At 42.1% G+C, this 13,339-nt stretch overlaps 1 protein-coding gene across 2 annotated transcripts in view; it reads left to right on the plus strand.

The window, feature by feature from the left end:
- LOC125887751 (calcium-independent phospholipase A2-gamma-like) overlaps positions 1 to 13,339 on the plus strand; it is a 38,736-nt gene that overhangs the window by 11,984 nt on the left and 13,413 nt on the right. The window lies entirely within an intron of this gene.

The following is a 13,339-nucleotide window of genomic DNA, read 5'->3' on the forward strand; positions in this document are numbered from 1 at the left end:
ACACACCACACACATGCAGTTAAGGGGATATCACATGGTATGGCACCCCTGTGGTTGTGGAAACGCTGGCACCAATCATGATAAACTTGATTAAATCATACAATTTGTCTATAAAACATCTCCTGTTACTGTTGGTTACAGAAGAGGGGAAAGAGATAGGACTCCTGGCAGTGGATTTAAACTCTACTTTTAGATTTTAAGCCTTCAGCGGATGCTTTTATAGAGGATAATTATCATGAGCACAACTGTTACACAAGCTTAAACTCCTGCATAACAACCATTTCAGTCAAACAGAGCATGTGTCACAGTTGCAGAACATAATAAACAAGACTGTAGAGCTATTTGTTTAAGTACCAGAGTGCACCTATAATGATTAAGTTGTGGCTCTTTTAAAGGTTATGTAACCACTCTTCATATGGAGGCAAGTTTAGATACATTAGTCTACTGTAAGTATAAAATGAAAGGATGTTATGCTGCCTTTCCATCTGTACGAGTTAACAGTGAGCAGCAATAGACAAAGGCCACCACTGGCAGCTACTGGCAACTTTTAAGGTGGAATGTTTTATTGCATGTCAGTTAATGCATGAGTTGATGTCCTGAATCAGTCAACACAACTAAACGTCAGTGTGATTTTGAACTTTGACCATTCCATTTGTTTTATTGTGTCTCTTGTATGACATATGCTTCAGCAATGTTTGGATCTTCAAGTGCTTAAAGGCATACTATGCAGGATTTTTGATTAAAAACAATGTATAGACAGAAGTAATCCCTCTCAGTCATCACTGATGACCCACTGGAAGTGTGTGGCAATGTATTTTTCTGCCCTCAGCCTGTATTTTCTTTTTTTTTTTTCTGTGTTCGGGAGGTTTATCGCCGTGTACCTCCACAGTGCTCAGGTGAGGCCGGGGCTTTATAAAAAGGTAGCAACCAGGTGCCAGACCGTAAACAGAAGGCATCCATGAGATACAGCGCCAAAAAAAAAAGGTCAAATATAGTGAGGCAAAACACCAAATGAGAGTGAATCTGGGGTTGGCTTTTACTTTAACTTTCACTGGCAAACGTCTTTACAAACAGTAACCGACGATCCTGTTTAGTGCATCTTTTTCATAAATGTATATGAACATCGACGAGTTTATGTGAACTGTGAATATTGTCTTTCCTCGCTTGGAGAGAAGAAGTTGTGGAGCATCGTTACAGTGCTCTCCAGCAGCACTCCACCACTCAAAATGAATATTGATAATGTCTTACAGGCTTCTTTCTTCAGAACTGATGAGTCAGTTGTTACAAATAACTGCCACACCACAAGATGTCAATTCAACATATGTATGCAAACGTTGCGTGGACACATTTTAGGGTCAATAGAACATCCACACGTGTCAGATTTTAAACTCTGTTTCTGGCTTTTAACTCCATCTTACTATTTTATTCACACTAAGCTTCATTTTTGCCAATGCAGTTTAATTCCTAGGGTCAAGAGGAGTCAACATGTAGCTTGGTCAACTTCTTTCTAGTCTTTTTTTTCATGTTGTTTGTAATTTTATCAAAACCACACTTCCTCTGAGTTGATCGAATTCAGTCCATATGCAAAATACTGTAGGTGTCAGTGGGACGTAATTGTTTTGATTACACACAATTTTTGATGCTCAGCAGTGTGATACACACGTGGATTTTGATTTTCTTCTTTTCATGATCATGGCCATATTACTCAGTAAAATGTCAAGTCCCTAATGCACCTTCTTGGGCTTAGGTTCCTTTTTTCTAGTCCAGTGGTTCCCAACTGATGGGTCATGGTCCAAAAGTGGGTCGTGGGCCCATTCTGAATGGACCTCAGGTGACTTGCCAATGTGTCAAGTAAGTCCAGTGAATTTCCGGCACAGAGCTTTTATTTTTAATTGCCGTTTCCTGCTATAGAGTGAGTGACTAACAGACAGCTACTTGACAGAGACAGCAAACTAGCTCGATGACATGTTCAAATGCAAGTATGACGCTGAATATGTTAAGCTGTGTGGACCTTGAACTAATGACTAAGGAATAATCTGGACCCCATGACGGGACCAGTTGGGAACCACTGTTCTAGTCCAACTAATATAATTTAGTCAGTTTTAACAATGTTAAGAGCTATCCTAAGTGTTGGGGAAAACACATTTTTCCTTTCACAAAGACTTTGATTATTTCTAGTCTATAAAATTTTAATTCTCCTTGGCTATAATACATGAAAAGAATGCATAAACAAGTCCTCGGTGTATCACCGTGTGCACAGCTTCAAAGGCCTCTGCTTGGCCAGTGAAATACTGGGATATTTAATGTACATTGTACCTGTCAAGGCTTATTTTGCACTCATGATCTTTTTCGCACCATATATTTACACACCTAGTGACAGTTTAACTGGAGTTCTCTGCTACAGTAATCTAGGGCTTATTGTTGGGGTGCTGGATTTAAATGCCCCGTACAATCAGTGTTGATGTGGAGAGTCTGAGGGATTTTGAGGAGCCTAATGAGAAAAATCCTCCGCACAGCAAGTGAGAGGGAGGAACTCCATTTCCATCCTATCAGTGTTTATTTCCAGTCAGTTGCATCTTGACAGGAGGGTGAGTCGCAGTCAGACACTTAAATCCATCTCCACTAAACAGGTATGCATTAGCCATCAGTGACATAACAAACCGGCAGTCCACTCCACCGTTTTACTGATCAATATGATCCCTACTCTGTTTGCCTCTACCTTCTCAGTAAGGGCTTAGTCAGTAGAGAGCAGGGAAGAAACAGGAAACCATGTGAGTAGAGGCTTTGTAGAATCTAGAAAACAAGAGTGGATTTTATTTTGTTGAAAACAGAAGATACACAGTGCTCTAGAAGAGGAGATAAAAAAAGCACAGAGAAACACACAGATGCAAATCATTAAGCTCCACTTCTGTTTGAGTATTCAGTCGATGTTGCTTGTGTTTGACCCGTCACATCCAGATTTCAATATCTCCTTGAATCGACATTCAAAATACAGATGGGGTGTAAAGACTGACGAACTCAGCGTAGACACAGCACACGTGAATGAGCATGTGTTTGCATCAAAGGCAATATCCCGTGTCGACACGCTCCCACACTCTTAATTGGAAGCTGTGTTAGTTCTGTAGGTGAATGGGGAAGTTCAGGGGATGAGAATGAAAGAGACTGGGTGATGAAAACCCACCTGTGGTGGGAGATTTCCCCAGCTTGCCGTCTAGCAGGTCTCACCCTACTCTGAGATGCATAAATTAGCCCAATGTGTTGCCTCCTTCAGCACACACAACTGTTCGACTGCCACATCTGCCTTGTTAGAATGAGAAGACAGACAATCTAATTATGGATCTGTTTTTCCAAACTCTCTTAGCCGCCAGCAGGAAACCTCATACTGTGAGAGGATGAGACACCATCAGGAGTTCAATATATTTAATACATCTGACATAAAAACTGTTATGTGTATGTTTTACTATCATTTCATTTCTATCAAAAGAAACCTCCAAATGAACAGCTGACTGAAATTAGGAAAAGAGAGCATCTGTCCTGATTCAGTAACAAGTACTTCTTTTTTTTTTATTTTCTTGTGTTGTTCTCGGTTAAATAAATCTTTAGAGAATATTTTAAGGAGGTGTTTTGCCTTGACTCGCAATTCCTGTGTGATTTGAGCATTTGCTCATTTGTTCCACTTCCTATCCTTTTTTTATTTTTGGAGCAGTTTTTTCTCATGTTGCCATGACTGAAGATTTTCTACTAGCATTTGTTTTGCTGTGCCTTGCTGTACCAAAAGAGATTTAAACATCAGAACATTGATATTAGGCTGTAAACCTCGAGATATTGAAAACAGGTTCCCTTTGCTGTTGTATATTAATGCATACCTTTGAATTGCCAAAAGAGGTGAAAGGGGGTAGAAGAGGGTGCTTTATCTGTGCCTCCTGAAACAAAAACTCTTTGTGTGTATTTTGGGAGTCTTTCTTCAATTTCTTAAACTCCCACAACTTTTGCTTCAGCCAGCTGTGGCTAAGAAACCAGATAAGCATCTTGATTAAATGATTTAAAATCTTGTGTAGTTAAAAACATTTCACAACCTTATCAAAGCCAGACAATCTTTAGAGATGAAAAAAAAGATTAAAGAAATTACATTTAATCAAAGCTTGCAGAAACATCAGTTGGGTCTTTGTTATGTCCACTAAAATGTGACTTGTATCTGTGCAACGTTCATCACTAGAGAGGGGTTTTACATTCCTCTACTAAAGGGGGCGATGTCTGTGCACTTACCTAAAATCTGAGATTCAAACATAGACCAGGCAAGCTGGATTTGGTACATCATCAATACTAAAGTCAATCGCTGTCTACCATGGGAAACACATACTGACGGGGAAACAGACTTTGACACAACACCGGCTAAGACACCTGAGACTTCCAGCGCACATTCGCACAATGAACTTGGCAATGCAGAGAGCAGATTTAGTAGTAGCATGGTAGAGTGTACAGTTTTTGGGTGTAAACCTTGAGCTTTCTTCCACCAAAAACCCCATCATAGCAGAAGTGATTGTATGTTTCACAACTACTAACGTGGTGTCAGTCACTGCCAGTCATGAGCTAACAAGCTAACAAACACCATAACCAAATTAAAGATGCTAACTGCGACTAACCATGCTGATACATGTGCTCTTCCTGAGTTTGGTGCGCAACAGATTCCTCATCAGAGTCTGTGTCTGACTGAGGCTGAAACATGTACGGCTGAATCTCTCCGATGTGCGTTGTGTCCTCTAATGCTAACGCTAGCCGTCTTAATGCACACTGCTCTTTCACTAGTCACCTTAGTACAAGCAGCACTGCAGAATTTCTCATTGTGGGAGAAAGCGTAGATCTGCTTATGGCCCCATCTCAGAGTCTTTTTTTAACTGTTATGATGGAAAACCATGTTATATTATTATTAAAGGATTATCATGAATATGTTTTACTTTAAAATGTAATGGGAGCTTTAAAGCTAATTTAAACCAGGATGAAAATACTTAAGATTCATTTTAAAGAGTTGTTTAACATGGCCGGATGGTGCAATCATGGATACAGACAAAAAACAGCTTTATTCTAAGTTCCTTCTAATATACATTTTATGCACAGCTGTCAGCCACTTCACTTTCCATGTGAACCTCGCCTGCTTCAAAATGCCACCCAGCCTGATGGCTTTATTTATTGGCTACTTGAGCCACTGAAACCAGTCATGAGCATAACATGCTGTCTGTGTGATGTCAGGATTCCCTGGAGAGAGAGTCATCTCACTCTTTTCCACAAACGCCCACAGAGTTTTCCACTTAATTCAAGCCCTAAACAATCACCCTTTTGTACGGTGAGCGCAGGAGAGTCGTCGTGCCATGTGCTGAACGAATGCCGGAATTCTCGAGCAGCATTTCAAGAAACTTGTGATTGTTTACTGATGTTTATGATTCGACAGGCTGCAAATGGAAATCTCAGAACTTTAGATTCAGGCTGGTAACGCAGGGAAAATTGTAACTTGGAGCAAGACCTTTTGAAGCAGAGCAGCAGTGGCGTTATCAAAGCCTCACACTTGTCACCATAGCCACGGAGAGGATGTCTTAGTGAGAGGGAACAAGGAGAAAAGGGGGAAAAAATGGAGGAGATGAAGGGAGGGTGGTTCCACATTAAAGCTCCCTCAGTTATCTCTGCTCTAAAGAACACAGAAGTAGAAGACTTCAGACATTTCACAATGGATGCCAGGGCATGCGTGGAATGGCGAGGAGGGCCTGATTTTTTCCGCCTAGTTGCCATGGCGTCTCCTGAGGCGATGGGGAGGAATGGGAGCATGTTTTGTGCCCACCTCTGCCAGAATTTGATGGGAGGCATGGGCTCAGTCGGCCACCACCCTCAGTGAGAGCTGTTGAGAGCCCTAACATGGCACATCACTCGACAGAAAGACTTCACGCAGGCTGAAATGGAGTGGCTCACATCAGCACTCCCATATTTTTTGTCACTAATGAATGGCCGAGGGAATGAGACACAAATGAGTCTAGGGCTCATTCACATTACGAGCAAATGTGGCTCAAATCTGATTTTTTTTGCTCTCATGTGACACAAATCTGATTTTTTCAGAGTAGTGTTGATACACAAATCCATTTTATTCCAATCAGATGTGGACCGATACAGTACATATCCATATCCGTGTCATACTTTACTGCACAGGTGCATATCACTCACCATACAGTGTGAGAGCTGTCCGTTGAAACTACAGAAGGCTGCCATAGCTGTGCTGCTGCCGTGGTGGGCTCCAGTTGCCAGCCAGTAAAGCCCAACTGCCAGACGCCTTCTGACAGGGATAGATAACCTACATGCTGTGACACTGTTGTCGTAAGACGCTGACAGAGATTGAAATGTTGCCCTGGGCATCCTTAACTTTTGAAGAAGCTTGTCCTCTGTGAAACCCTCCACATCACGGCCCCATCACTCCTGACTCCTCCCACGTCCACACTCCCTCAAGAGAGCTACTAGCAATAGCTGCCGACAGAGCTATAGCTTCTCGTCCTCACACCATTATTGCGAAGGCTCATGATCCTGAAGCCCCTGTCATCCAAAAAATGTTGCATGTCACGAGAGCCTGGTATCCCGAAAACAAACAAAGGTCTGATTATGTTAATTTTCATAATAATTAGCCACGTCGGCGAAACAGCCCTTCAGAACAATGGGCAGTCCTCTCCTAAACATATGAGGGATTGTCTTCTCGGCAAATCATTCAGGAGATGAGAACGATTTGCACCACCATGTCATTATTTTTTCCCCAGATGCCTGTTTCGCAAATGTTTTTTGTTTGCTCTTTCACATGTGTGACATTTTTGGATGCATGTGAGGTATTTCAGTGAAGAGATCCAGTCACACTGACGTAAGATATGGGTCACTTCAAACAAGAATGTGAACAGTGTGGGCAGAAAGATTGGATCGGGGGAAAAATTTGGAATTGAGCATTAAGCCTGTAATGTGAACATAACCTATAAGAAGTCACTAAATGTGGCAGCTTTGGCTAAGGAAAGACTTTTTTTGTTTCTGTCTGAGAAAAGTGGAGAATGAGGTGTAGCGTTTCACATAATTTAGTGCCGTTCCAAAAGTGCAGTTCAAGAAATCATAACCTTTCAGATCACCTTATCCGTGCTCCTTTTTCCCTCGTAAAGGCCACTGGAGGTGAAGTTATTGGTCATAAATTTCATGCTCAGCACTGCAGTGCTTTGCAGAGAAGAGCAGTGGTGGATTCACGGTGTAAATCTGAGCTTTTAACCACTTCCTCATCCCAGTCCTCTCCTCCTATGCTAAGCCCTGAGAGCTCGGGCCTGGCGGCTGTTGGAGGATGGAGCTCAGACGTGTGAGCCCTGCTGCAGACAGCTTCCTCCTCCCAGACAGACTCAGGATTTCTGTCCCTTGAGTATAAACGTGCACACATGGATTCCCTCATTGTCACTTTACCTCTGTTTCCTCCATTGACTGCTCTTTTTGTTCTGTTGCATTCATATGTTTTCACTCATGCACAAACACTTGATTGCACTGCCACACTTGTTTGGGGATTAGGCCAGTCCACTGATTATGTCGACTGACTGCAGAGTGAAAGCCTTTACCGAGTCTTCCTCTGTCTCTAACCCCTTTGTCTTCTCGCAGTGCACCACACTTTGTAAGCTTCTCACTGCAGTGGCTCCAGATGAGATTCTTCAGAATAAATCACGGCTTTGAATCATGCATTACAATGTATTGATATGCAAGCGTGTGTGCCCAGTCACCTTTCCTGTGTGCAGCAGGGAAATTAGCTTCAAATTGCTCAGTAGATGATGGACAGAAAAATTATGCTTTCTAATATGAAGTTGTCAAATATGTACATAAAGCCTCAAGGGAATCTAGACTGAGTAAATATGAGCAAGCGTGTTCTGCGCCCATTTATATCACTGCAGGAATCGTCACAGTTAATCTGAATAGCTACAGCTGGCAGGGATGATTCATTGTTTCAATCCCGGGTGTACATGTGTGGTCACGTATTCACAGAATGTGTGGGAAAAGGTAACCGTGAACAGTAGATCTTAATTTCTTTGCCTGCCTGGGGCAAAGTTGGCTCTCACACAGATGGGTCCCTCCTCTATTGACAGCTCGGGAAGATGACTTGAACCTCAATGTGACCCTTTGGGGCCAATAAAGCGAAAATGGCAAAGAGGAGAGCTGGTCGGTGTAATCGCATAATATGGCGTGAAGACCTCTGACTTGACCTCAAGAGTGGCACTCATCACACTGACCATGTTGTCATTCTCATCCTCGCTGTAACAATGGCGGTCTTTATGTGGATTGGATGCCATTTAGGCAATTAATTTTCCTCAATGAGCAGATTTATTTTTCTGATTACATAGAGCAACTGAGAAAGCTTGCTGATATGTGCAAACAGCGAGGATTGATTTTGAAGATTTGAGCAAGACAGTTTTATATAGCAGCCTAATTATCTGCTCTATAAATTGAATGAAGGGGACATGTCCTCCTCAATATCTAGAACACTCGTGTGAGGAGGACTTTTATTTTGAAGGACCACTAGAACCCAAATCATAGCTTTTATTTTGAAGGATTTTTGAATGACTAGAATGCCACCCATAGACGCAACAGGATGACTGGTAAAGTAGGTACTGCTGCAGGACAAATCCCGAGGGAAGGCCTGGAGTAAAAGTGACAGAAACTGCTCTAATACAGTCTAAAATTAGCAGGAGAATAAGATAATAGTTGTGGATAAGGCCGCCCTGACTAAGAATTTTCCTAGTCGTCATTTAGGGCCATTAGTCGACTAGTCGCCCGCATGTTTACAATATAAATGTAATTATTAAATTATATATTTTGGGCGGGGCAACACAATGGTTTGAGTTGAAGGTGTGAGAAAGAATAGTATCAGTAACATTGTTAACACTGTGCTACATTACAGAGAAATACAAAACCGTACTAATGAACCTTCATTAATATAGGTCTATATTTTATCTACAAGTGCACGTCACACTGAGCGAGCCGCCTGTTAATGACGCTGTGGGCAAAACAGTAATGATTGTGCTAAGTGGCTAATGGGCATGTAGCTACTGACATGTTTCAGATGATACGTCATGTTTGTAGTCGACCAATGAAGATGAGTTTACATATCACCTTGGGTTCGTCCTTCACCTTCTCAAAATGATCCCACACTTGGATTTCCTGCCCGACATGTTATTAACTAGCCTGTGGAATAACCGCAGGTACCAGCCCTGGAAATTAACATAACTCCTGTCTGACTGTTGAGCGTGGCCACTTCCTGTGTCTGTCCTTTCAAATTGAATTCCAACATGGTCCAGTCATATAGGTTTTGATTTATTTTGACAAGGCGCAGCTCCTAATAGAGTGTCATGTTTGTGTGTTTGTGTGTTTTTTTTCTGCGTCTAAGCAACCACTGATATCTTGCCGACTAATGACCTTTGTGGGCGTCTAACGTTTGGCCGACTATATCGGGGGCAGCCCTAGTTGTGGGGTTACTGTAGGCTCCAGTTATTTTGACCTGTAAAAAGTTTGTACTGCAGTGTGGCATCTTTCCTCAATGTACTGTATATTAGACTTTAGGGCAGATAGATTTTTTCTTGAAATATTATGACTTTATCATCGACTTCTCTAAGAAGGATGGGAGTGGGATAAGTTTTGAATGTGCAGAATATTGAGCAGAAATCTTGCTGAAACACATGTGAGCTATTAAAGTCCAAGGGTTTTTAAGTTCATTAAAATGAATTAATTTATAATTTATGTGAATAAGTGCCTGGTGCCACATGCAGACACAAAGGCGGTAGCAAGAGTAAACCATGTCTCCAGATATATTGACTCAGCAGGGATAACATTAAATGAGAAAAGTTGAACTACAGGAGAGGAAATATTTGAAAGCACCACAGAATCCCTGAGAGCTTCACTGCGTTATATTCCATTATATTTTTATATTTTGAGTTATCGCCTGCTGCCTGAATTTTCCTTTACATGCATAGAGACATTTCTACTATAAACTGATGCAGAAAAATTCCCCAGAATGCTGAAAATGAAATGTTTGACGCCCAATTCCCCCCTGATATGTGCCCTCCTCAATGTTGAAACAAACTTACACATGTGATCTCTGGATAACAGTCTGGTTATTGTCACAGGGATAATCAGATGTCCAGGACTTATGTAATGCCTCCCTAATGAATCATTTGAGCGAAAGGAGCCTCATTGGCAGAGCCCCATAATAAATCACCACACTGCTCAGTGCCCCTCAGTCCAGCCCTGTCAAAGAAGCTAAAGAAGAGATCTTAATGACTACAGCTGCTCATTGGGACTGTGATGTGAATGCTACACCAGATGTATGTCAAAGGCTCACCTCATTTAGATTTGTGTGAGCGTTCTGTTCTCTTCTGTGTTCTGGCCACTCATAATGACCCTCGCAAAAGACAGCATTGAAGCAGGTTAGAGAGGCAGAGAGAGATACAGAGGCACACAGGCTGAATGAAGAGGGAGAAGTTTGCTGTCCCAGCTAATGGGAGCTGACATACACTGGTGCGTGAAATGACTTTTACTGATCCTGACGATAGCACCTCTTTCCTATTCAAATCAGCGCTCCCCCTCCAAGACAGCTTAAAGCGGCACAATGAAGATAAGCTCCCAAAAGTTAATGACGGCGGAGAGTTTTCCAAACAGCAATGCAAGGGACCTATAAATCGTGCATGTCTTAATTTTGTTTATTTATCACTGCTTACATCACTGCAGTGGTTTTATTTCAGAACATGCTGCAAGAACAGTTTCATTTTAAAGCCTTATTTCAGTTTAATTGGCCATTGGAAGAAGTGAAACACGTTCCCAAAGGTGTAGGAGCCCTAATTAGTTGAAAAGTTGCTTTGTACGAGCTACAGGAAAATGAGGAGCTGATTTGTGAGTCAGCCATTAGACCCTGAAGGGCAAAGGCGAGGCTAGAGGATCTGTGATCCTCTGGAGTATCAACAAACGGGCTCTGCCGGAATCAAGGAACGCCATTGAAGGAAATCATTAAGCCGTTCAGGAAGGCAGAATTCAAACTCACGATTTCAAAATTTGGTTTCCGTTCAGATGGTCTCGACTGACAGGGGTGTGCCCTCTGAGGACAATATATCTGTTGACACATGGCACATTTTTTTCACATTAAGGTTGAGTCATTGGAAGTACAAGCGGCATTACAGCTCTAAATCCACATAAATGGAAATGACCTTTGCCTTGCCTCATGCTGCGTGTTTGACAGGCAGCTTGAGTTTGGCCATTTTATATGCAAAGCTCATTTGCGGTTTGTCCTAAGTAGATCATTGTTTCTAACTTAATTCTTCGTCCAAATATGCCCTGGCCTCGAGAATCCCTTGTGTGAGAACGTGGCAGTGGGCCAAGTGTGGATATCTCTGAAAAGTGGCTTTAAAGGGCCCTGGCTCCGCTGCTGCTGCTTCAGCATCTGCCAAACTGTTCTCTGTGTACGTTGAGCGTGGTACCATCTTCCTCGAGGACGCTTGTTTGTTTATGACAGATGTGGAAGGAGTTACGGATGCCAATCATCTTCTAAATTATTGATTCTTTCGCAAAGTTCTAAGGGCCACACACAAATACAGCCGACCTGCTGCCTTCCACTGGCACGACAAAGCTTCTTCACTGCCAAAACATCAAGACTTTCTGTGGTCGCAATTCTGTAACAAAAACTCACAAGAGAGACCACCAGAGTAACAGAGGGCTGTTTAATGAATGAGCAAAGTTATCTCCTGTGCACAGGTTTTATGCACAGAGGGAAGTCATACCTCTTTTAAAGCCATTCTCATTGGTTTAGAATCATCCCGTCAAACATCTATAAGGGAGTTTTAATTATTCTACTACACTTCCCTTAAAGGGAAGCTTTGCAGATTTTCAACCAGCTTTGTATCATTACAATGTGGGTGGTACATGTAAATGAATTGTGGTAAACTTCCCTCCATCTTACCTGCACCCAGATCTCACTGCTCATCTCTCAGCTCTAATCAACGGGATGATGCAAAATGTGTTAAATCTGGTAGATTTTTTGCTGGCTCAAGGGCTGTTACTGAAACTACAGATAGTACTTCCTCATTTTCGTTTGCCCACTGCCATGGACACAAGGAGTATAGAAGTATATCTACCAAACTCAGACCAAACTTAAATTAAACTGTAAAACTAAGCAGTGTTTATCAAATACAAACTGAGATTCTGTTATGGCATTGCCAATTCCTTCCCTAAAATTCCTGAACATATATTTTTTAGTGCACTGTTTAGCTGTATTACAAGAGTTTGTTAACCGGAAGCGGGCGCCATACTGTTTTATTCTGGTGGGGTGCAGAATATTCTAGTAGCTGCAGGTTTTCTTGAGCAAAAGCAAATGCCACAACCCTTTTCCTCTGTTTTCTCTGGTCATGAAGCACCAATGTCAAAAGTACTTGCATCTTTCTACTGCATAGACAGCCTAGTATATGAAACGATCATCTCCTCAGCAGTGAAATACTTCTTTAAAGGATTCAACTATGCTCTGAATTGCCCAAGCAGGTGCACAGAAATGGAGACAAGTTATAGCATTCAACTCCCAGCTCACAGGAGCATTGTGCACTTGGCTTCTAATGTTACATGCCTTGGCTCCGTGTGCACAACCGGCCACTGCGCTTGTGAAACTTGCCCCCAGCTATCAGCACAAAGAACCCCGTGACTGGACCCAGACTGTTGCCATAATTGCCGCTGAGTTCAGAAAATAGAGCCCCTCACAGTGGTGAGAGTGATAAGAAAACTGCTTAGTTGTTTTGTTTCCAGCTGGGTTCGTCTGGTGTTCTCCACAGCGCAAGTCCCTCAAAGTCTCCATTAGGAGCAACTCCAATCCAGGCATTTTCTCCCTTTTCTGTGATTCATTTCTTGGTCTGCCAGACACCCTACATGGTGCATAATGACGTGCTTTGGATAAACGGCTGCCTCAGCAGTTCCTCCGTGCTTTGTGGCAGAGTGAAACCCTTTTTATGTGACTTCAGTCTCAGCTAGTGAGATGGGTGCCCTCTGAGTCTCTGGCTCACACAGGGAATTCTTTTAATAACTGACTATAAGGTTTTAAATGATTCATACAGTTAATTATCATAACACATTACTTCTTTCAAATCATAGAAAGTTCTTCTATGAGACAGTGTGACTCAGGGGGACTGGAGACATTTGCCTTTGTAATTTTTCTTCATTTTTAGCTACAGTAGCAATGTTCATCACTCTGGTCCGGACTAAAATATGAACTCTACATTTGACATTCAGAGGATGGATCCTGATCATTTCAGTGATCTCCTGACTTTTT

Source organism: Epinephelus fuscoguttatus, linkage group LG4 (assembly GCF_011397635.1).
Source record: "Epinephelus fuscoguttatus linkage group LG4, E.fuscoguttatus.final_Chr_v1".
Taxonomy (NCBI): domain Eukaryota; kingdom Metazoa; phylum Chordata; class Actinopteri; order Perciformes; family Serranidae; genus Epinephelus; species Epinephelus fuscoguttatus.